Raw genomic sequence first — 24736 nt, 5'->3', positions numbered from 1 at the left:
CTGTTGTCCAGCTGTAGCTTCAAAGGCAACAGCAGAAAGCTATATCAACCTGTTAGGGCTGCCATAACGAAGTACCACAAACTGGGTGGCTGAAAACAATGGCAACGCATTCTCCCACAGCTCTGGAGGCCAGGGTTGGAAGATCATGGTGCCAGTAGGGCCCTGCTCCTCTGAAACTCTGGGCAGATGCTTCCTTGCCTCCTCGTTTCTGGTGGTTTGCTGGCGATCTTTGATGTTCCCCGGCCTGTAGCTGCATCACTCCAGCCCCTTCCTCCGGTGTCATATGGTGTGCTTCCCTTATGTGACTGCATGTATGTGTCTCTTCTCCACTTCTGGGAAGCCACCAGTCACATTCGATTAAGGGCCCACCCTACTCCAGTATGACCTCATCTTAACTAAGGACATCTTCAACAGCCCTACTGTCAAAGAAGGTCACACTCCAAGGTATGGGGGTCAGGGCTTCAACACATCTTTTTGGGTGACACAGCTTTACCCATAACAGAGCTACCAATGAAAACGGTATTGACTTGGGGCAAGGAGGGTCTGTCTGTCACTTGGAGCTAAACCAGTCTCCAAGTGGCCATCAGACCCTCCTTGCCTTAAGTCAAAAAAGAAAAGATTTAAGAAAAGAAAACTCAGGAGCTATGATAAACATTTCAGGGTGGGCAGACCTTTTTTTCTTAATGGCCACAGGCAACATTGTTTTCTGAGCAAAGCCATCTTTATATGAATTTCTCATCTGGAGTGACAGGGATGGAGTGGTAGAGACTTAGAGAAGTGAATGATTGGATAGTTCATCATTTTCCCAGAGCTGAGAGGACCTGTGGAGGCATTCAATGTGTGTGTGTGTGTATTGGTGGCTGGGCAGTGGGGAGCTGGGGAATGAAGCAGATGTTTAAAAAAAATTCCTTTTCTGTCTTTCAGAGCAACATTTCTCAGTCTGCCCCAGCCTGTACAGTACACAGGAGCGGGAGACTGCAAGGGTAGAGAGGACAAGAGAATCCCAGGGCAAGGGGAGAAAGGGGCATGGAGGAAAAGAGACCTTGGAGAGGTTCTAGAAAATTGCAAGAATCAGCACCTCTTCCTTCCTCTTTCCTCCCTCCCTGCCCTCCTTTCATCTATTCCTCTTCCAGACTTCCCCTCCCGTCCTTGACTGACTCCCAGTGCATCCCATATCATGATCTTGCTAAAGAAAGATTAGGAATTAGGCTGTCTGGAATCTGCAAATTAAATGATTGAGCCAAACAGAAGTGAAGGCCACCGAGGGGGCATGTGGCAAGGAGGCTGTGACAGTATATGGAACATGTCATGTCCAGCAATGACAAGACATTGCCTGAGCCATCTCCAGTCTGAGCAGGCATTTAATGAACAAATGCAGAAGCACGCCAAGGATCCGAGAGGAAACTGCCACACGGGTGGAGAGACAAGCCTCAGAGCCCCCCTCCGGGTGCTCTTTTCAAGGCTCCTTGTTATAGGGAAAACGTGATTTACATCTTCTTTTTTTTGTGGCTGTGAATTATATTAATGAACAGCTATGTGCTCATTGAAGTTACTGTGACCCAGAAGAAATGGTTTCAACAGTATTTGAATTCCTCATGTTTAAATTCTGTCTCTCTCTCTCTTTTTGGAGAGAGAGACATGTAAGAGAAATCTCTGTTTGGAGAGAGAGACATTTAAGAAAAATCTTCACAGAGTGCCAACAAGTACAGAGTAAAGTAGGCGTTTCCCTTCCATCTCTGATTCCTGGTTCCCCAGAGGCAATCTCTATTACTCATTTTCTTCAATTAATTATCTTCAAAAAACAAAAAGTCTACGTCTTGTTTGTTTGTAGTGTTGTAACTGTTTCAAATGAAAATGCTCTAAAGTAACACAAGAGGGTCCCCCACCCCGGCACCACCAAAATAAAACTTGTTTCTCTGGGGAGTAAGTTTTTCTTCTACTGGGTCATATCACCTCAAAGTGAACAAGTAGGGCTAGAACACATGACCAATGAAATCTGGAAATACTCTGTGAGGTGGGTGTTGTCACTCTCATCTGTAGGCATAGTTATCCCCATTTTACTGATGAGGAAACTGAGTTCCAAAGACTAAGCAACTTCCCAAGATGAAGTCTGACCACAGGTCTGGGGGACTCTTTTCAGCGCATTTAGCTGCCTTATAGTGTTTTCCAAGACTACTGGTCTATTTCATGGTCAATTATTCCAAAATAAATGAATAAACAAATGATTAAATCAGGCTGGACGTGGTGGCTCATGCCTGTTATCCCAGCACTTTGGGAGGCTGAGGTGGGTGGATCACTTGAGGTCAGGGTTCCAGACCAACCTGGCCAACATGGCAAAACCCTGTCTCTACTAAAAATACAAAAAAATTAGCTGGGCATGGTGGCGGGTGCCTGTAGTTCTAGCTACTAGGGAGGCTGAGACAGGAGAATTGCTTGAACCCGGGAGGTGGAGGTCACAATGAGCTGAGATTGCATCACTGCACTCCAGCCACCATCTCTAAATAAATAAATAATTGAATAAATTGATCTTCATCCAATTTTTATTGAGCACCTATTGTGTATCCTACTAGGTGATTTAGGAAGATATACAAGTAAGGGATGGTTCATATAAAGATGGCTGCTTGAGTCTATTTTGAATCTGAACTGGCCCTCTTGCTTTGCTTTGACTAAAAGAATGCAACAGAAGTGTTTCTATGTAACTCCCAAAGCGGGGCCATAGGAGATCTGCAGCTTTCATTTTCACACCCTTTGAATATTCCCTTTTAGAATCCAGCTGCACATGCCACATAGAAAGACCACAGGGAGAACTGAGAAGCTCAGTTGACAGCCCCAGCTGAGTTCCCACCTGACAGCTAGGACCAACCACCAGTCATGAGAATGAGCTGTCTCAGCTGAGTTGAGCCTCCAGGAGGCTACAGCTCCTGCCAAAACCGTGAGGACCAGTAGAACTGCCCAGCAGAGCCCAGTCAGCCCTGAGTCATGGTATACAATTGGTGTTGTTTTAAGCCACTAAATTTTGAGATGGTTTATGACACAACAGATGACTGAAACATAAGGCACATCATTTGCCAAACTAGAGCTTACAAACAAAATTCTGATGATTTGCTGTGCTGCTGTATATCCTTTTTATACATCTATTTTCTGTTTAAATAGTTAGAGTTCTAATTGCAGTAGGAATCCTGACTGACACAGGAGACACCGAAGGGCTTTAAAAAATTTTTTTTTCTGCTAAGAAATGCCAAGATTAAGTCTGCACTTTAGGAAGACCATGGCTGTGATGCAGAGAATAGCTAGAAGAAGAAGAAGTTGGAGGCAGGGGAACATTAGGAGGCCATTGGAGATTATGATGGCGGGGAAGTTGGAGGATGAGCATGTTGGAGAGATACCGAGAATGCAGACTCCGTAAGTCTTGAGTGATATTGAGGGTAAGAGAGAGGTAGATGTTAAGGAGGATGTCCCTGACTTGATCAACTGGGTAGATGGCAGTGTCATTTCCAGAGATCGTAAACCCTGGAGAAGGAGAGCAAATATGAGTTTCCTTCTTTCCTTAGTGGGCAATAGCACAGAGTAGTCGCTGGGCTCCTATCCACCCTCCAATCATCTGGTCATGTCACATCTCTCCTTAAGGCCCTTCACGGTGTCTCCATTCTTTCAGGATGAGGCCCACCATCCTCACTGACTTGCTTCTTACTCCCACTGCCTCGTCCACAGCCTTCCTCTTTGGTTCCAGGGACACATCAGTCCCCACATACACCATGTTCTTGCCTATTTCCAGGTCTTTGCTCCCATTGTTCCTTTTGCCTGGATTGCCCTTCTTTTCTTTGTTTGGTTGATTCTTATTTCAAGATTCAGTCATCACCTCCTCCAGAAACTTCCCCATCTCAGGATAGGTGCCAGTCCTCTGAGACCCAAAAACACCCTATGTTTAACTACGGAGCTGCCCTGATCAGATTCCACGGTCATAACCTGTTTCTCTCATGGCTCGCCTGCCAGACTGAAAGTCCCTTGAGTTTAGATCTTCAGAGCTGGCACAGAGCTGGGATAGGGCTTTTCCCATGCATGACTTCACTTCTCAGCTATAGTGTTATCAGCACTGTTCTTCTTGTTGTTGCTTCTACTTTGCAGTGACGTGCTTCTGGGGCAATACCGTCCAAATGAATTTATACACGGACTTGAAGAGTGGAAGAGGGGATGATATGGTCTGGATGTTTATTCCCTCCTAATTTCATGTTGAAATGTAATCCCCAGTATTGGAGGTGGGGCCTAGGGGAAGGTGTTTGGGTCATGGTCAGATGCCTCATGAACAGCCTGGTGCCATCCCCATGGTAATCAGTTCACATGAGAACTGATAGTCTTTTGTTTTCGTTTTTGTTTTTCCGAGGCAAGGTCTCACTCTATGCTGGAGTGCAGTGGCACAATCTCAGCTTACTGCAGCCTTGACCTCCTAGGCTCAGGCCTCCCATCTCAGCCTCCCAAGTATCTGGGACCACAGGCGTGCACCATGCCTGGCTAATTTTATTTTTTTGTAGAGATGGGGTCTCACTTTGTTGCCCTAGCTGGTCTCAAACTCCTGGGTTCAAGTGATCCTCCTACCTTGGCCTCCCACAGTGTTGGGATTACAGGCATAAGAGAACTGGTTGTTTTAAAGTGTGTAGCACCTCTTTCTCCCTCTTTTGCCCCCTTTCTTGACACATGATATGCCTACTCCCCGTTCATCTTCCACCAGGATTGTAAGTTTCCTGAGGCCTCATCAGAAGCAGATGCCAGCACCATGCTACTTGTTCAGACTGCAGAACTGTGAGCCAAATAAACCTCTTTTCTTTATAAATTACCCAGCCTCAGGTATTTCCTTATAGCATTGCAAATGAACTAACATAGGGGACTAGCATTTCAGAGTTGAAAAGTAAGATAAAGAAATAGGTGCAAAGTTTATACACAACTTCTTCTGGTAGTGACTTAAGCTGGAGGACAATTAGTCCCCAGGTGGCATTTTACAACTACAAGTCTCAGAGGACATACGGAGACTGAAGAATATAAAATTGCAAAGGAAAATTGGGGATCTTCAGGAGAAGCTAGCTTCTGGGAAGTAAAGCAGCCCGGCTTGTCCCTACCTCCTTAATTCCAGACCTTATCCCAAACTGCTTGCTGGTTCAGGGCCCTCAAATGACACGCGGAGTTGTATATCCCAGTCCTGCCTTCTGGAGTCATGTCTCAAACTGTAGAACAGTCCTAGGGAGTTACAGCACTATAGGCTCTGCAGGAAAATTCAAATTCACTCTGAAAGCTTCTACTATCTTTTCTCTTTCTGTGGAACACTTGGCTGCAGGTTTTGGGGGCTAGAGAGGGGAATAGATGCTATTGGACCTTACCGTTGGCATTGCAGTATTAGACACATGGGCACAGGATTCAGGTTGGGGGACAACATGCCAGCTAGGACAAGGCAAGTGATACAAATAGGTGAACTGGGCCAGGTGTAAGGCCACAGAGAATGATGGGAAATGAGTAAAATTAGGATGCCTCGCTCCATCCAAAGGGAGCAGGCACCACTCAGCTCCCACAGATTCTTGCCATGAAGGCGTGTCTGCATTAGAAGTCAGAATTTGTATGTGAAGACTTCCAATATTAAACATGGGACATGAATTTAAAAAAAAAATTTAAACTTTTTACCAAATGAAGCACACGGCCCACAGGTGTCCAGGTGGCGACCTCTCTTCTACTGACATCCTGTGCTCCAACTTGTAGTCCATATCTCAATGTTCGCTACTGCATAAAGTCACGGAATCTACCTCTTATACTTTCCAGCATTTGGGTCACTGGTAAATTTGCGGGTGAAGTAAGGTAGCAGAAAGATTTTGGGAGCCAGAAAAAAAGTGAGCTTGAATCTCAGCTCCCCTATTTCCTAGCTATGTGGTCTTCACTGAGCCTTACTTTCCACATCTGTAAACTGGGGACGATAATTGTAGTAAACACCATTAGTTGCATGCAAACAACCATCCCCTACCCCCATGCCCTGATCCTTTCATAGTAAAAGGAAATCATTTTGTTCAGGCATTGGAGGAGCAGTAGTGAGCTCAAGGGGATGAATTGTGCTCTGTTTAAGTCTTTCTGGGGACCAGTGATTTGCCTGGGGACAGCCATGAGACCTACCTTGGAGAATGAGTTGGGAAAGGAAGTCTGCTGACAAGGTTCCTGAGATACATTTTCCTCTCAATAAAAGAGGAAGTCTAAATGAAGAAGAATCCCCTTTCTGCTGTCACCCTGACCTTCCTGTTTGAGATGCTGCAAGGTGAGAATGTGATGCTTAAAAGCTGTGGCAGCCATTTTGTGACCATGAGGGAAAGCTCAAAAAAATCACAGAGATGCTGAGCCGGAGTGCTGGCCGTGTGGAGCTGCTTCTGAGCATTTTGTTGAGAAATGTTAGTGTCTCTATTGTTGAAACCACTTTTCTCAAACCTGCACATGCACCAGAATCATCTGGAGGACTTGTTCGAACACAGATTGTTGCACTCCCTCCCCAAGTTTCTTATTCAGTAGGTCTAGGGTGGAGCCTAAGAATGTGTATTTCTGACAAGTTCGTGGGTGATGCTGATGATGCCAGTGAACAATTTATTTTGTTTTATTTTATTTTTCTGAGACAGTATCACTCTGTCACCCAGGCTGAGTGTAGTGGTATGATCACAGCTTACTACAGACTTGATCTCCTAGGCTCAAGTGATCCTTCTGCCTCAGCCTCCTGAGTAGTTGGGACTCAGCACGCACCACCACACTCGGCTAATTTTTGTTTTTTTATTTCTTTTGTAGAGACAAGGTCTTGCTATATTGCCCAGGCTGGTCTCCATCTCCTGGATGCAAGCTGTCCTCCTGTCTTGGCCTCCCAAAGTGCTGTGATTATAGGTGTGAGCTACCATGCCTGGCCTGAACCATGTTTTGAGAGACATTTTTTAAGCCACTGTTAGCCGGGATGTCCTACTGGTTGCTGCTGAACACCTCCTGACTGATGTAACAACACTTACCTGAGAGAGGCATGGTGGACATGAATGGAGATATCATATGTATCAAGCAAAAGCATAGTGTTTATTTGCATAGACTTTAGCGTCTTTCTGCCTCTCCTTTTCATCTGAAGGTGCTGTCGTCCATTCAACTCTCGTCTAGCTGGAGCCAACAGTGAAATGAACCTAGAGAGCTACTCTCTCTCTCCCCCACCAAAAAAAATACATGATGTCAGTGATAAAGACAATGAAGTTTCCACACAGTAACTTCTAGCAGAAGATCTCACCTCTAGCATGTCTGAGAAATCTCAGCGAAAAGCACATTATGGGACTGGCTTCTACCCTCAGTACAAGATGCCAATTTATACCATCGGTGAATTTAATCTGTTGAGATACAGCTCTGATTTTACAGTGCAAAGGCTTGTGATCAAGAATTCAATGTATGAAATTTCACTATATAGCTCTCTTCAGAAGCCTCCCATGTGCTTATCTCGAAGACTAGACACTTACCCAGTCATGCCCAGAAACCAGCACAAACTATTTACCGCCATCTCCCATCCTAACCAGAGCCTTTGTAAAGCTTCCTGTTCCAGACCTGCCTCTGGGACTCTTGGCCTGCTATGCCCCTGTGATTATGCTCTTTCTTGTCTTTTTTCCTTTTCACAGATGTCTCCACTCCTACTGCCTAGGAAGCCTGTTCCTGTTCACCCAGCCCTCAGCATTCTCCTTTTTCAGGTTGTGCTGGTCTTTTCTGCCCAAAGCCAAGGGCCTTAAGGGGAGGCATTGTGGATCAGTAGGAAGAGTCTGGCAAAACTACCCTTAAGAGGACCCCAACCCTGTCCCCAGTTCAGCTCTGGACCTCTCTGGGTCAAGTCAGCAGGTCAAAGGGCTGTGCTCAGGAACCTTCTACAGCAGCCAACCTCTTTAGCTCTAATGTGCAGATCATCACCTGGCGACCTCGCTAAAATGCTGATTTTGTCTAGGTGGGGGCCTGAGATTCTGCAGGTCCTACAGCTCCTACTTGTCCACAGATCATACTCACAGTAGCAAGTTCTAGACCTACACTGCCAAACAAGGCAGCCACTCACCCAAGTAGCTACTTAAGCGCCCAAAATGTGGCCAATGTGCTGTCAATGCAGAACACATACTGGATTTAAAAGATTTAGTACAAAATAATTTGTTGTTGTCAGGGGCTGAGGGGAATGGGGAATGACTGCGCACAGGTACACAGCTTCATTTGGAGATGATAAAACGGTTCTGAAATTAGGTAGTGGTGATAGTTGTACAACTGTGCGAATATACTAAAATCCATTGCATTGTGTGCTATTAACGGTGAATTTTATGGTTTTTTGTTTGTTTTTGTTTTTCAGACAGAGTCTCACTCTGTCACACAGGCTGGAGTGGAGTGTGATCTTGGCTCACTGCAGCCTCCGCCTCCTGGGTTCAAGCAATTTTCCTGCTTCAGTCTCCTGGGGAGCTGGGATTACAGGTGTGCAGCACCATACCCAGCTAGATTTTTTTTTTTTTTTTTTTCTGGAAACGGAGTTTCCTTCTTGTTGCCCAGCCTGGAGTGCAATCGTGTGATCTCCGCTCACCACAACCTCTGCCTCCCGGGTTCAAGCAATTCTGCCTCCGCCTCTTGAGTAGCTGGGATTACAGGTATGTGCCACCATGCCCAACTAATTTTGTATTTTTAGTAGACATGAGGTTTCTCCATGTTGCTCAGGCTGGTCTCAAACTCCCAACCTCAGGTCATCCGGCCGCCTTGGCCTCCCAAAGTGCTGGGATTACAGGTATGAGCCACTGTGCCTGGCCGTCTAGCTGTGAATTTTTATAGTTTTAGTAGAGATGGGGTTTTGCCATGTTGGCTAGGCTGGTCTTAAACTCCTGGTTTCAAGTGATCTACCCACCTCAGCCTCCCAGAGTGCGGGATTACAGGCGTGAACCACCACCCCGGCCTAAAATTGTTTTTTAAAAAGAAAACAAAATTAGTACAAAATAGAGTGTAACATTTCTATCACTGATTACATGTTGGACTAATATTTTGGATACATTGGGTTAGATAAGATATACTGCTAAAATTAAAATTCACCTACTTTTTTTTCTTTTCTTCTTCTTCTTCTTTTTTTTTGAGACATACAGCCTCCCTCTGTCGCCCAGGCTGGAGTCCAGTGGCCCCATCTTGGTTCACTGCAATCTCCATCTTCCAGGCGCAAGCGATTCTTGTGCCTCAGCCTCCTGAGTAGCTGGGACTACAGGCATGTGCCATCACACCCGGCTAATTTTTTGTATTTTGATAGAGATGGGGTTTCACCATGTTGCCCAGGCAGGTCTCGAACTCCTGAGCTCAGGCAATCCGCCTGCCTCGGCCTCTCACATTGCTGGGATTATAGGCGTGAGCCACTGCACCCAGCACTTCTTTTTATTTAAAAAAAAAAAAAAGTGAGCTATTAGTATACAGTTGACCCTTGAACAACACAGGGTGTCAGTTGAACTGCCTGGGTCCACTTACCCATGAATTTTCTTCCACCTCTGCCACTCCTGGGACAGCAAGATCAGCCCCTCCTCTTCCTCCCCATCCCCTCCTCAGCCTACTCAGCCTGAAGACAACAAGGATGGAGACCTTTATGCTGATCCACTTCCGCTTAATGAATAGTAAATGTATTTTCTCTTCTTTATGATTTTTTAATAACATTTTCTTTTCTCTAGCTTGCTTTATTGTAGGAATACAGTGTATAATATGCATAACATACAAAATATGTGTTAATTGGTAAGGCTTCTGGTCAACAGTAGGCTGTTAGTAGTTTGTTTTCGTTTTTGTTTTTTTGTTTTTGAGACAGGGTTTTGCTCTGTGGCCCAGGTTGGAGTGCAGTGGCGTAATCACAGCTCACTGTAGCCTCAGCCTCCCAGGTTCAAGTGATCCTTCCTCCTCAGCCTCCCAAAAAGCTGGAACTACAGGCTGCACTACCACACCCGGATAATTTTTCTTTATTTTTTTTTTGTCGAGACAGAGTCTCGCTACGTTGCTAGGTCTGGTCTCAAACTCCTGAGCTCAAGCAATTCTCCTGCTTCAGCTTAGTAGATAGGTTTGAAGGAAGTCATGTTATAAGCTGGTTTTGACTGTGATCAGGGGGGTACTGCCACTAACCTCTGTGTTATTCAAAGATTAATTATAATGTAAATTACACATGTGGCTTGCATTTCCGAGTCACATTATGCTTCTATTAGATAGCCATGTTTTAGATCACGGTCTATGCACACATTCTGGGAACTAGAATGCCTTGCCCAAACAGCTATGAGCTTATTTCCAGAAACTGCATGGACTCCTTCCCCAGGTCTGTCCTCCAAAGGCTGAGCAAGCTGCCCATGCGCAAAACTTGAAGCCCGTTGGTGGCCAAAGGGTAGCTGTTGGTTGGGAGGGGAACTAGACAATGGGGCTTGGCCATGAGGCTGGGGCACCCTCAGGTGTTTTTGCCTGCACAAGGCCCATCTCAGTACAGCTACAGAGCAAGGCGGGGAGAGAAGTGGGGCAGGGGTCAGGCCTGAGGCTGGGGATTGGGTCTTGAACGTCACCACCTATAGGCACAAAATGCTGAGGCATCTGAGATTTCTAAATTCAATCTCGGCCTTCCAGATTGTTAGGCAGATGTATTTGTCAAGGTATGCAGCTAGAACATATTTTATTTAACAGTTCATTAGCTTGATTTATAACTTTTAATATTTAGACATATAATATGTGGGTCTCTGTTTGTACTCTTGCCCTGGGCAAGTAAAGTAATTACCATACAGGTTTATAAGGGCAGAGATACAGGATGTATGTGGTGCAGTGGGAGCCCAAAGGAGGGACATGCTCTGTCTGGGACGGAGTGGTCTTTGAATAACAATGAAATCTAGGGGAAAGGGTCATGGTTGGGGACCACGACTACAGTGAAGAGAAGTCAAACCTATTTTTCTTTTCCTTGGCAGAAGGCAGGAGGAATACCAGGGCATCAGGCTGCTGGGTTGGGGACCCTGGTGAGCCAGTCAGTCTTACCTCCCTGCACTGCCTCACATTTGCAGCCATGGGGCACCTGCTTGTGCCCCATCTGTCTGGTTCTTTAGAGTAAAAAGAAGATGGATTTATTGCTGAAGTGCCCCAGACTCTAATCTGGGCCTTTTACCAGCCCCAGTTCTTTTATTCTTCCCAATGGCAGTACCATGCACAAGATGATATGGCATCCTGGTGAAGACTTTGGGATAGACCTCGGTGTGGGACCACTTGGCCTTGAACTTCAGGTCCGTTGCTCTGGGTCTCAGTTTCCCCATCAGTAAAATGGGCTTGAAAATAACAGTACCATTAGAGAGTTCTTAGGAGATGAACTGAGATAATATTTATAAAGAACACGAAGCACTCTATAAGCCCCAGTCCTTACTAATTTTAGTGACAGATGGGACACTGTGGGGTAGAAGGTGAGGAACCTGGCTTAAAGACTACCCAGGTTTCAGGACCAAGGTTTCAACCATGTTCTCCTTCTCTCCAAAGCTTGTGTCCTTTCCTGCTCTCACATGTGAGCATTTCTCAACCACAAAGAGAAATTCATCTTCTCTTTCATGTGGGGAGCATTCATTGAGCTGGAGAGAGAAGACTAAAAATAACGTTAGGTGTAAATTTGATCCAGTGAGAAGGGCTGTGACTTGGTTGGGCTGGGCATGGAAGGAAAGGCTCAGCTCTCCATTTTCTCCTTGCTTTTCAACCAAAGGCCTTTGGCTTGAAAACACACCTGAGCCTGTGATGAGTTTTGGAAACCACAGTTGTGATGACAGGGCAGGAGACCTTGCCAGTGCTCTCCAAGACTCGACTCTGCCATCCCCACTACAGAACTCCCCTCTTGCCCCCTCCTTCTCCTCAGAGTGCTAGAAGGAACCAAGTGGGTGCTCTCCTCAGGACCTTATATGCATGCCCAGACCCAGATCTTCCCAATGCTGGCCGCTGCTCCAATGTCACAACTAGAGAGCCTCCCTGACCACCCTACCTCAAGCCTCTTCCACCTCCCCACCCCAACCCACTCTCCAGCACGGTGGCCCCTTTTTTAAGTCTCATAACCCTTAGAGCAATCTGAAATTACCTTGTTCATTTCTGCGTCAATCTGTTTCTGCATCCTGCCCCTCCAGCGTGGGAGGCGTAAGACAGTAGACCCTGTGTGTCACTCACTGCTATGTCTCCGGAGCCTCCAACGTGCCTGATGCCTATTAGTCCTCAAATTTTTTTAGTAAATAAATGTATGCATGGAGGAATGAAGGAACAAAGAAATGAAGCCTCAGTTCTGGTCCCGACTGTGCCACTAAATTGCTTTACATCTCTGGGTCGCATTCTTCTCAATTATGAAATGAGAGGGCTGCATTAGAGTAGGAATTTTTTAAGGGTACTTTGTGGGTAACACTGAAGGGTTTAAGCAGGAGAGTCATGTGGTCACATTTGTACTGAAGACAAAAAGAAAGTGACCCTGGGACCCAGTAGAAAGTGGATCGAAGGTGCCCATTCTGGAGTCCAGGGAGTGATCAGGAGCTGTGACAGATGCACAGGCCAGAGACAAATGAGTCACCCAGGCTTATCAGGAGACAGCAGATAAAGCTCGCAAACACTCTCTCAAGTGACAAACTGCCACCAGGAACCCAAGCAGACTCTGGAGTTCTATACAGGGTGGTTGAAGCCTCTCTGTCTCTGTCTCTTCCCCACACACATATAAACACTGGCCAACCCCTCCCCTGCTTCATTGTCACCTGGGGCTTACCAGATGATGACAGGTTAATCAGGTGATTGTGACAGATTACAAGAATATTTAATGTTGATGAATCTTCTTCCCAGTGACTACTTATATATCATCGACCCTTTTCCATATGGAGCTTACAATAGTAGCTATAATATTATGTATGTACAAGAACACAATACAACAATAAACTAGAAAGCTACACATAGAGAACAAATCAGGATTAGGGAAAGATTGATTTACTAGATTAAGACCAGGAAGGAAGTTAGGACATAAACAAGTAGACAAAGGATTCTAGGCATTTATCAAAGTTGACCACACATTTAGATTGAGCTTCCCAGTGGCCACAACAAAAAGGAAAACATGATGCTTTAAATATGAAAAAAAATGGTGCTAAATTATTTGTACTGTATAAGGAAAAAGTATACTATGTCTCAGAAATAAAACTTTCTTTCCTTTTTTTTTTTTTTTTTGAGACAGAGTCTCGCTCCGTCGCTCAGGCTGTAGTGCAGTGGCATGATCTCAGCTCCTCAGCTCACTGCAACCTCCGCCTCCCGTGTTCAAGCAATTCTCTGCCTCAGTCTCCTGAGTAACTGGGATTACAGGTGCCTACCACCACACCCAGCTAATTTTTGTATTTTTAGTAGAGATGGGATTTCACCATCTTGGCCAGGCTAGCCTTGAACTCCTGACCTTATGATCCACAAGCCTTGGCCTCCCAAAGTGCTGGGATTACAGGCGTGAGCCACCGCGCCCTGCTCAGAAGTAAAACTTTCTTTGTCACCTAAATTGGAAATGACTTACCTTTTTTTTTAACATGAGATAATCCTATTTATTTTTAAAAACATAAATATACATAGACAGAAAATTTTGAGGAAATACACCAAATCATTGATTGTAACTATTTAGGTAGTAGGATGAGAATGTTAGTGACATATTACTTTCTCAGTGATCTTATGATTTTTCTAAATTTTCTGGAATACATGGTTATTGAATTATGCTTTATTTTGTATTTTATATATTCAGGCTGGAGTGCAATGGCATGATCTGAGCTCACTGCAGCCTTGAACTCCTGGGCTCAAGCAATCTTCCTTCTTTAGCTTACCAAATAGCTGGGACTACGGGCACATGTCATAATGCCCGGCTAAGTTGAATTTTTTTTTTTTTTTTTTGTAGAGTCTTGCTATGTCGACCAGGTCTTGAACTTCTGGCCTCAAGTGATCCTCCTGCCTTGGCCTCCCAAAGCACTGGGATTACAGATGTGAGCCGCTGTGCCTGGCCCAGATGTTGAATTTATAATCAGAAAACTACAATGAGTTTTTTCCAATTTTTAAATTTGTGGTAAATATACATAACATAAAATGTTACTACCTTAACTGTGTTTAATATATACAGTTTAGTGCCATTGAATATATTCATAGTATTGTGCAACCATCGCCACCATCCATGTCCATAATTCTTTTCATTCCGTAAAACTGAAACTATGTACCCATTAAACTAGAACTCCCCATTTCCACCTCCCTCCAGCCACTGACAACCACCATTCTGCTTTCTGTCTCTGTGATTTCTGGTGCCTCTAAGTACCTCATCATGGGTTTTTATATAGGGAGAAATGACTGATGTCATGTGCATTTTCCCATTTAAAAAATAGAAATCAGTGGTAACAAAGACATTCCCAAGACTGGGTAATTTACAAAGAAAAGAGGTTTAATGGACTCAGGTTTAAGGTTCCAGGTGGCTGGGAAGGCCTCACAATCATGGCGGAAGGCAGAAGGCAGGTCTTACATGGCAGCAGGCAGAGAGAATGAGAGCCGAGTGAAAGCGGAAACTCCTTATAAAACCATCAGATCTCGTGAGACTTACTCACTACCATGAGAACTGTATGGGGGTAACTGCCCCCATGATTCAGTTATCTCCCACTGATCCCCTCCCACAACACATGGGAATTATGGGAGCTACAATGTGAGATCAGATTTGGGTGGCAACACAGCCAAACCCTATCAGTGGTGTTAGAGATCATTTTGTAGGAGGAGTAATTTTTTTTTTGTTAAGAAAGGGAGACAAAAAGTGGAAGGACTGGACTACTTATATATCAGCAACATGTGTTTGAATTTTGGGGTATAAATTAATGAAACCAATAATCACGACTTTAAAATCAACTCTTTCTCTCAGTAGAACAATGAATAAAAAGAGCTCCAATTTACTGAGTCTTTAGGCGGGTACGTGCCAGGCACTTGGCTAAGCATGGACAGAAATGAGTGCAGCCCTCCTCCAGCCCTGAAAGGTAGGGTTCTTGTCCCATTGAGAGATGGGTTTAGCTAGTTCCTGTGCTGTGTTGGAGTTACACAGCTCTTCACACTGGTCCTTCTGACGCCAGACTCATGGCCCAGTGCACGATGGGACTCTTCCTCTCTTGGGACAGCCTGTTAAGTGTACTGAGGATATGGGTAATGATGGCAAAGCCCATTATGTTTCACACCAAACCAAAAAGGAGGAATCTTGCGGGAGGTTCCATCCCAGGATAAATGCAAAAAAATGTCCAGATCAATTTCAGGAGGAGAAACTGATCAGTCTACCAAGATGTAGCAGATTACTACAATGCGATGGCTTTTTATTCAGAAGAAAAAAAAAAATGCCTACTACTGTTAGGGGGCGTATATGCCTTACCTTGCTTGTAGGAGGGAGGACAACCTCGCTGATAAGCCCTGGGTAGCCAGGCTGTTCAGCAGGTCCCCCCTAGTCCCTGTATGTTGTTTTTGTTTTTGTCTATATGGCACCACAACACTGGCCTCACTAGAAGACATACAATTCATAGTGAAAAGTGTTGTTGGGAGAGAACAGCCACGGGGTGCTCTATGTCTTCGTTCACATTTCATCATAAGCAGGGGTTCTGGAGTTAGAAAGTACTGAATTCAGGTTCTGACGGTTTTCTCACTAGATTCCTATGGCAAGCTACTAACCCCTTCTAATAATAATAGTGCTGACCTCATAGGATTATTGTGAGGGTGAAGTGGGATGCTGGCTGTCAGGGGTTTTGCCCCATGTCTGGCACACAGCAAGTGCTTAAAAGGTGAGAGTTATAATTATTCACTAGCTAAGATTACAGGCCATCCCACAACCAGCCATGCTGGCCAGGCGGTGTCATGCTCTGATTGGGTAGCTCTGGGTCACAGCTGCATTCTGAAAAGATGATACTGTTGCATGGACTAGGTATTGTAGGAAGGCAAGAATGTGGACAGTGACTAGGAGATATTGTAGGCATTCAAATAAGAGATGATGCAGCTTCAAAGAGGGGAGCGACTGTGGTGCCAGAGGTGAGGGCCAGGCATTGTGCTTCTGGAAAGCTGCAGGGAGTAAGTCATGAGTTCTCCCCAGGTGCACCAGAAGCTCTGCTTCTTCTTCTCCATGGGAACAAGGAAGGAGGAAAACACTGAGTAGCAAAGGTAGAGGAACACATACCATCAGGCTAGCTTTCCTGTACCAGATCAGGCCACCAACATTGCCCTTGTTGGCATCTTGGATTTCTAAGAAAATGCAGCCCCATGAAGGGAGGGCATATTGTTAAGCCAGAAGTAGACTCAAGAGCACACTTCCAGCCCTGTGAGCCACAGGCCACAACCAGCCCTTTTTGCATGGGGTGCTGGGAGCTATCTTCCTCAAGCCTCTACAACCCTTCCTTGATTGCAAGCAAGTCCCTGGATTTCAAAACAGGAAGTAGCCCAACTTGAGTTGCTGTTCTTGCCGGCAGCTTCCCTTCCCGGCAGCTCCTCCTCCAGACAAAGAAAGAGGCAGATGTTTTGCAAAGAGCAAGACGACACTCTTCATGGAGCTCTGGGGCAGGAGACAAGATGTACAATGGCACGGGACAGGGCACCCAGGTAGAGGACAGCATGGCAGGGCTGAGGCATGGCCCAGCACCTCTGTACAAGGCACACCTGGAATTGATAAAGCGAGTATGGAGAGGGACGTGACTGGCATTGAGAACTGTCCATGTCCCAGGGATTGAGGCCACAATATTTTATCTTGGAACTATCTCTCAGTGGCCCTAGAGGTGGGCATTCTGTCTCTCATTTGACAGGCTTTGAGTTAGAACAGCCAGGATTCACATCTCAGTTTGACTCCAAAGCCCCAGACTTTCTTAGTCAACAACCTGATTGTTTTCACCTGCATAATACCTCATGCGTCCAGCCGATATTTTTCCTACTGGGTTGGATGAACCAGTGGGAGAACAATCAGAGACCACTGGCATCCATTGCCAGGAGATAAGAATGGCCTTGTAGCTGTGTATACACTTATATGCATGTACTTTGCATATTGCAGAACGTAATGAAAATGTTAGGGCTTATCACTATGAGCAGTTCTACCATTTATCATACTGATTCCTCCCTTAAATTAGGACAGTCTAATTTCTTTGAAGTCAGGAAGCACCTCTATCAGTTTCATCTTGTTCACCCAAAGGATGGTACCCCATCAGTACCTCACACATGGCAGTTGTTCATTGTATATTGTTTTAAGTGGAAATGAATTGAATTATGCATTTTATCTGTGCTCCACAGTTCTTTGGAATTTAAAGGATTGCCTCATCAATGTTAAAGAGCTTTTCAAAAGCAAACATTTTCTCTAAACTCTGAAGGGGTTGGTAAACATTAGTTTCAAGGAGTGTAAGGCCATGATATTGGGTCTCAATACACAGGGGCACATTTCTCAGGAGACTAAGACACGCCTGACAGTGCTGTGTCCAAGACACTCATTGTGCCTCCCAGTTTGACTTTGACAAGAGTCTGACCAACACCCAAAGGTCTCCTCAGCTTAAACTAAGGCCTGTCTTGCCAGAAACCAAAGTTCCCAGCCATTAATCAATGTCTAGTCCCTACCAGGCTGAGAATAGACTCCATGCCTGTAAAGACATTCAAGGAAGCTGCCAGTGGCTTCTGGTAATCGCCAGTGTGAGTGGGAAAGACGTAACTAGCAGGTTGGGGGAGAAATGAAACGTGAGGGGCTACTGTTTTTGGCTTCATCCAAAGCAGGGTGTAATTTTTCAGAAGAAAATAAAATAATGAAACAGGAAGAACATAACAAGGTCAATGTCACTTCCTAGTTCACCCTGTGTTAGACTTCAAACAGTGAGTCCTTGTTTTCTGTCTTTTCTATGGGGCAAGATGTGATTGCAACTGAAGTACATTGATTAACCCAAAATAACTTTCCCTCAATTTGCTGGATGCCTAGGAATACTCCGGAGACCCTGCTTTTGTTTTGAGTTAGCCATTTGGGAGCTTGGCACCAATCCCCATGTAGCAATTCAAACTGAGTGAACCAGAAAAATGTCAGGAACTACACAAGGACATATAGTACAGTTTAATTAGTTTAGAGAGAGGGTGGGTCCCCCCCCCCCTCTAGCTAAACATCACTCAAGCAAATTGTTTTTTTTATGGTCTTGTTAAAATAATTTCATGGTTGCAGTTTTGTTCTCATACTAACTGCGCAGGACCGCGTGGGTTATTAAAAAGGGTAGTCAGCCTAGAGAAGGTGGGTGCATTCTGTTTGCTTTTTAAAAACATAGAAGTTTAATCACCTGGCTTGTGCAATGACATATTAAAGAACCCAATCTTGAACGTCAGCGCAAGGCTGAAGCTCCTATTAATAATAGTTGTTAGCTAGGAAATTCTTCTGCTGACTTTAATCAGGAATTTTCCATAGTAACCAAGGCTGCCCACGGGTAGCCAGGCAGTGCGGATTTTCATTCCATCACGCACATTTTTCTGTTCATTTGGTACAGAGAACATTACTTACTGGAACATGTGAGCAGAGCTATGCTCTCTGGGAGTGGAAGTCTTTTACTGCTCCTCTTTCTTGGAAAAATTCCTCAAAAAGATTGGAGAACTGTCCTCTTTCAAGGAAGATGAGCCACCTGTTTCAAAATACAGGCCTGCGCAGTTAATTCCAGGCTTCTGTGTCTTTCTGGCGTTTCTCCCTCTTCTGACATAAATCTTGTAGTAGTGACAAAGATGAGAAATCAGGGCAACCCTTCTACCTTTTGTGGGAACCTGATTCTGATTGCACAGAGACATTATTCCCCTGCTGAAGAAACTTCCATGGCTCTCCGTGGCTCATGTGATAAAGTTTGGACTTTTTTAGCCTGAGGTTCAAGGTTGTTCATAATCTGGCCACAAACAGTTTCTGACTTTCTTTCCCTTTTCTCATCCCACCAGGATAGAGCTCAGTCACACTAAGAGGCTCTTTGGGGCTTCCTTAACATAGGCTCTTCTCTTCACCTTGGAACATCATTCTCCATGTCTGTTGGACAAAATCTTTTTTATCTTTTGAGGCAAAGCTCAAATGGCATCTCCTGCAGGGAGTCTTCCTTAAAGTCTGTGCAGTAGGGACACTGAAGCTGCCTCAACAGCGCCTTGTATAGCTACTCCTGGCTACGGCATTTAGAGATGGTGTGTTTCTGTGTGTGAATGTGTAACATAAAACTACTTTTTATGACATCTACCCTTCAGAGAAGTTGGTGACTCCCCAGAGTATTGCTGCTCCAAATGAGGTTGACAGCATCACCTTCCTCTGGGAGTCTATTCGAAATGCACAATCTCAGGCCTCACCCCAGATCTACTGAGTCAGAATCCGCATTTCATCACATCCCTAGGCGAATCCTTCATGCATTCAAGCTTGAGAAGCACAGGTCTACAGGGCCCAAACATCATGAGGGTCTTGAATTCCTCCACAGTACATGACTGCATAGCAAAATCAGCAAGGAATGCTGTCAATAGCACATATACTTAGGCCTCCTTTGATTCGGTAGGTCTGAGGTAAGCCCTGTGCATGTTTGTATTTAAAGACCACAGGTGATCAAGGTGCACAGCCAAGATACAGAACCACTGGCTGAGCCCAGTGACCCCTTAACCTGAGTAAATTGGAATCAACTAGAAGGCTTGTTAATACAGATTGCTGGGCCCCATCCCTGAGTTTCTGAACCATCAGATCTGAGGTGGGCCTTATAATTTGTATTTCTAACAAGCTTCTGGGTGGTGCTTATGCTGCTGCTGTGAGGACAATGCTGCCAGCCATTGTCTTAACACACAGGACATATTTTTTGGATGTATAAGTGGAAGAGACGATTAGAAAGAAAATTTAGATTCAAAAAATGTCTAGTGTCTCAGTTATCAATCGCTGCATAATGAACCATTCCAAAACACAGGGGCGTAAAACAATTAATGTGTTATTTCTCACAATCTTACGGGTTGCCTGGGCTTAGCTGGTATGGTTCTTTTGTTTCATAAGGGGTAGCTGAGGGTACTAATGGAGCTGCCTTCCACTAGAAGCTTATTTGCAGCTGCAATGCCAAGGATGACCTCTGATCTTCAAGGCCCTTTTCCACGCCGTCCCTTCCTACCCCTTAGCAGTCTGCCTTAAGCTTCTTTACAGCATGCAGTTGGCTTCAAAGTGGGAGAAGGTAGAAGCTGTTGGTCATTTTAAGGCCTAGGCTGGGAAGCCCTAAAATGTCATTTTTGCCACATTATATTGATATAAACTAAGCAAGTCTAAAGGCAACTTTAGATTCAAGGGGAGGGGAAACGGAATTCCCCTCTTAATGGGAGGAAGAGCAAATAATTTGTAGCTCACTGCATTTAGTTTATTGTAGAGGAAAAAGCAAGGGAGCGAATGAGAAATACCTAAATTCTGCTAATCTGTCATTTGGCCAGGTTAGCAATATCTACTGCAGCCATCTGTTGCTCTCTATGCTGAGCCTCAATGGCTGGGAATTCAGAGGTGGGCATCAGCTTTGCTTGGTCTTCCTGCTCTCCTTGTGATCTCTTTTTTTGAGGTAGGGGAGATGCAACCCTGTTTCATCTATTTTGCCACAGGTGGAAGGGGCTTGGGAGAATCGTTTTGTGGGTATTAACACTTCACAGAGGGTTCTATAGAGCTCAGGGGCTGAGGTAATGAAGGTCTCTTATTAGTACAATAAAACACTGTGATGAATCTCTTTACCCTTGGTCATCAGGTAGATGGTTTTAAAAAAAAGTTTGGGAATGAATGAAAACTGGAATGACGGCAACGTAAGACCCTCCCCATTGCCCATTCAATCGGGAGTTGTTATAGTAATTTTATTATTCTTTAACAACGAATGGCTTTAATAGCTGAACTTTTGATGTGGTCTGCAGAACCCTTTTTCATGGGCATTTTCACATGGACTCTTTTGCAATCACCTGTAACAGTGGATACTGTTATCTTCATTCTGAAGATGAGGAAACTGAGTTTCTAAAAGTAGAAGTTACCCAAGGTTATGATAACTAAATGGTTGCTGAAATTCAAACCCAGGACTCTAGCCACAAGCCTTTTCCATGATTCTATTTCAGGAGGTCCCTTCCGGGAAAGAATTTAACTGAACACCCTGCAGTCATCTTAACAGGTCAGGAGGAACAATAGGGTGTTCTAGATTGACATGGCTTAAAGTGTCTGCTCAGACCGGATAGCATCAACATGATGTGAATGCTTCTTAGAAACGCTAGATCTTAGGCCCCAACCCAAATCTACTCAATCAGCACTTGCATTCTAGCAAGGTTTTTGAAGTGATGTGTATGTACCAAAAAGTTAAAAGTACCAATTAAGGGTACAGTTTTGGAGTGGAACAGGTTAGAGTCAGATCCTGCGTTTGTCACTTACTAGTATTTGCATGACTTGGGCAAGTTATTCTCTAAGCTGCACTCTCATTGTCTGTAAAACAGTGATTCTCAAAAGCACCTGACTTCTCAAGGTTATTTGGAACATTCTACAAGTTAATTCACATAAAATGCTCAGCAGACTGTCTGGTTTATAGTAAATGCTCAGTAAATGTGAGCTACTGCTATTACTGTTAAAAATAATAACCTTCTTGATCAGCCAGCCAGATGGCTCATGATTTCTTTCTGTGAAGAGCAAAAGCCTACACACACACACACACACACAAGTACACATGAGTACACACATACACACATGCACACACTGCAAAAAAAAGACTGCCTTTGCTTTTGAGTTGGTCTCAGAGCATTGAGGAAGGAAGGGTAGAAGCACAGAAGAACAGACAAGACAACTTCTCCCTCAGAAGCACCCCGGTGGAGCCCACACTCTCACTGGCTAGATGGGCTGTGTGATGAGATGTCCCAAGGAGGAGGAACAGTCCTGGAGCTTGTTAACTAACTGATGAGTCAGGGGTGGCAGCAACCGAAGCATGAAGGTGGAAATACACAAACAAGGCTCAGCATGGCCAGGCCTGCCAGGGCACACTGCCCTCCCTTAGCTCCCCACCCAAGAGCTCACAGAGAGGGTGGGAGGTAGGGGGCAAACCCGGGGATGACACGGTAGTGTGGGGTCAGGCTGGTCCTACCTGGGTCCTGAGGGGCTGGCTAAACCAGGATTTATAGGGGAATGCTGGGCTTCAAACCGCTGGGGGCAAAAAAGGGATTTCAATTCTGGGGACACCTCTGTGAGATGTATGTGCTATGAGTACTATAAGCTGGAGTGGGCTCAGCATGAGGGGCAAGGTCCTGAGTCAGGTTAATAAAAAATAATGACAACAGCATTTGTCACATGCTTGGTGTATGTCAGGACTGCCTATGAATGAACTCACTTCATCCTCACAAGCACAGTCCACACGAACTGGGTACCAAATGCAACAGATGAGAAAACAGAGACATAGAGATGTTAAACTATCTGCCCAACATCACACAGCTAGTAAGTGGCAGAGCCAGGCAGTTTGGTTTTCAGAACTAGCTTTCTGAACTATTAAACTAGGTTGAATCTCCTGAAATAGAATCATGGAAAAGTTTGTGGTTTTTGACGGGGGAACAGATGTGTGGATGGGTCTGTTCGGCTGAAAGAACCTGGGAGAGAGAAAAATTGGGATGACCTGTGATCCTGTCTTTTGAGGAGGTGCTCACCCCAGAAGTGAGTTCACCCTAGTTTCACTTTGTCTCAAGTTTCAGTCCATACAAGGCAGATGCTGACTAAGCACCCCTTCTGTGGCATGCAGTGAGCCTGACTCTGAGAGAATGGTTGGGTGAGGCACTGCAGTGGCCCTGAGGAGCTCAGAGTCTCCTAGACGCCTGTGGTGCAATGGAGTCAGGTAGGTGCAGACTCTGGAGAGGCAGGAGAGGACGCTGGGCTTCCCACTTTCTTCTCAGACAATGAAACCAAGATGATGGAAGGGTTGGCACCATCCTTCTGTTTGTAATTTCCTCCATGCCTTGTGTCTTTGTGAGTCTTTTCCCCAAGTTCAATTCAGCCCTACCATCTCTCACCTTCGCACCTTCTCCCATGTCCCTACATACCTCCTCAAGGCTTCTTGTTTCTGAAGATCACAGATCTGATTCCAAATAAGGAAGATTTGGCCAAATCTCAACTTCTCCAACATGTAGTTAGAAACGACCCATAGGCCAAGAGAATCCTCTTGTGGGGACTGACTAGGGCCATTTGATTGTAGAGGCAAATTGCCCTACACAGTGGTAGGAAGACACTTGGACTTCACTTGGAGGATCTCTGTGCAAATCTCAGCTCTACACCGATTAGCAGTGGGATTCTGGGTAGTGACTTACCTTCTTTAAACCTGAGCTTCCTTTTCCTCGTAAAATCCTTCACTTACCCCAATTGGCTTTAAGGTCCCTGCGTAATCTAGGCCCTGTTAACCCTTCCAGTCTCATCCCTCACAATTCCTTCATTAGTTAAGATTCATGGAGCAAATAACAAATGAGCAGTGGCTTAAATTGCAAGGCTGTCTGTTGTTTCCTTACTGAGAAGTCTGAGGGGTATACCCTTGCAGCGTGGCTTCAGCAGTAGCTCAGTGTCCAGATATCTGGATGGTCCATTGGGTCCATGTCTCTCCAGTTCTCTTGGCTTTCCCCTTGTTATCTCAAGGTGGCTGCCATGGCTCCAGGCATTACCCCCACACAGGACAGTGACAAACTCTCTTCATGTACTTCTTTACTTTAATCTGAAGCTCCCCAGAAGACTTCTTCTGACACTTTTTTAGATGAGACCATACCACGTGGCCACTCTAGCTGCAAGGGAAGCTGATGAAGCACACATCTGGCTTTTCTTCTGTAGGGTAAGGCTGGTGAGGGAGAAGCAGATCGCAAATGCCTGCTCAGTGGCTGAGCAACATTGGCTGCTACATCCCAAGCCAACATCCTGTCCCTCTATCACACCAGTCTGCTCAGTGTTCCCCCAAAGCAGCACAGAATTTCAGGCCTCTCTATCATTTTATATGACGGTTTTCTCTGCCTATAATGCCCTTCCTTCCCTTCTTCATCTGGTAAACCCCTGCTTAACTTCTAAGGTTCAACTCAGAGATGCCTTTGTTTAATATGACCTACACTCTCAAGTGTGTGTTAGATGGACTTCTGCTCTCTGGACAGAAAGTGTCCCTTTCCCACCTTTTGTATCCTACTGTCAAGCATATAACCATATAAGACAGGTGTTCAATAAATGTTCATTGAATAAATGAAGTTAATAGTCACTACCTCACAGTCATTACAAAGTTGAAAATTAAATAATAAATAAGAACTAATATACATTTTAATAATAATTGACATACTATTAGTAACTTCAACTAGCATTAACTGGGTACTTAACTAAGTATCAGCCACTGGTCTAAACATCTAAAACACCTAACGCATCAGATCCTAACAAAAACCTTATGAAGTAAGCCAATTTGTTGACATGAGCTAGGTTTTGCTGAAGTAAATACCAAAGATTTATTTCTCACTCATGTTCAATATTCTTTGTGAGTTGAGGGGATCTCTCTTCACTGTAATCACTTGGGAATCCAAGCTGGCCATCCTGTAGTTGCAACACTCAAAGCACCTGGCCTGCCTCCTTGGTCAACACGGCAATGTAGAGAGTATGGAGAACCCATACCAGCAATGAATGCTTCTATCTAGAAGTGATGTACATCACTTCCCCTTATATTTCCTGGTCAGGGCAAGTCACATAATCCAAGTTCACAGTCCATGCCCAAGTTTA

This window comes from Rhinopithecus bieti, unplaced genomic scaffold (genome assembly GCF_001698545.2).
Source record: "Rhinopithecus bieti isolate Rb0 unplaced genomic scaffold, ASM169854v2 scaffold_49762, whole genome shotgun sequence".
In the NCBI taxonomy this organism is placed as follows: Eukaryota; Metazoa; Chordata; class Mammalia; order Primates; family Cercopithecidae; genus Rhinopithecus; species Rhinopithecus bieti.
The sequence above is the reverse complement of the archived record's forward strand: the minus strand, read 5'-3'. Positions refer to the sequence as shown.